Source organism: Saprolegnia parasitica (assembly GCF_000151545.1).
Source record: "Saprolegnia parasitica CBS 223.65 unplaced genomic scaffold supercont2.69, whole genome shotgun sequence".
In the NCBI taxonomy this organism is placed as follows: domain Eukaryota; phylum Oomycota; class Saprolegniomycetes; order Saprolegniales; family Saprolegniaceae; genus Saprolegnia; species Saprolegnia parasitica.
In genome coordinates, this window is record NW_012156463.1 from 138,789 (window position 1) to 139,710 (window position 922).

A 922-nucleotide genomic window follows, 5' to 3' on the forward strand; every position below is an offset into this window, starting at 1 on the left:
GCTTGCTGCAGTCTTAGCGCGCTTTCTACATTCGCACCTAATCGGAAAGTTGCGTGAATTTCTAGTCAAGTGCGCCGTCGTACTTTATCGAAATTGTTATACTTTATTCAAGTATAACGTCCGGCGATGTGACAGCACTTAACATGAATTCCTAATTCGCACCTAACAGGATGCATTTGGCGCGATATGATTGGCTCAGACTAATAAAACTGCGTTTCATTGGTCAAAATGGCTTGATATATAGCCAATGGGTTGGCCAGAATGTACGAATTAATCCCCTGGGATGCTGGTACACCACGTAAACGTTCCTACCAGGATAAACTCGCCTATGCCACGCGTTTCGCCTCGTCGGCCACGCCGGTGCAATCGTTTTGTGCCAGGTGACGCGAACGATTTGATTGCACCGGAGTAGGTCCGTCGCTGCACGTATGCGATACGTCATGAGTGCACACTGTATTAATAGGTTACGCCGGCGCAACGACCATCATTCGACTTGAATTGGTGATCAAATGGTGACAGAAAGAAAAAAACATTCCCTAATATCAAATAGCACCGGTTTACGAAATAATCCTTTGGTCTGGCTCCAAAAATAACGCCCAGCGAAATTCCAATTTCGTAAAACGAGCTATTGGCGCCAGTATCCGGCGTATCCGGCATATCCGCATAATTTAAGCTTGCTTTTAGTATTGATATAGGGCCCCAAAGATAGTGCCTCGATTATTCTGGTTTTACGAAATTTGAGCGAAATCGGGCCACAATAGTGCCAAAAAACGGTAAAATCTCGTAATTACCATTATTTTACCGTTAAATGCGTGGATCCACTTCGAAAAATCTATGGCGAAGCGCACGACCGCTCCTCCGACTGCCGCCGCGCGCGCGAAGATGGTGCGCCGCAATACGGTACTAGCACCAGTAGTGCTTC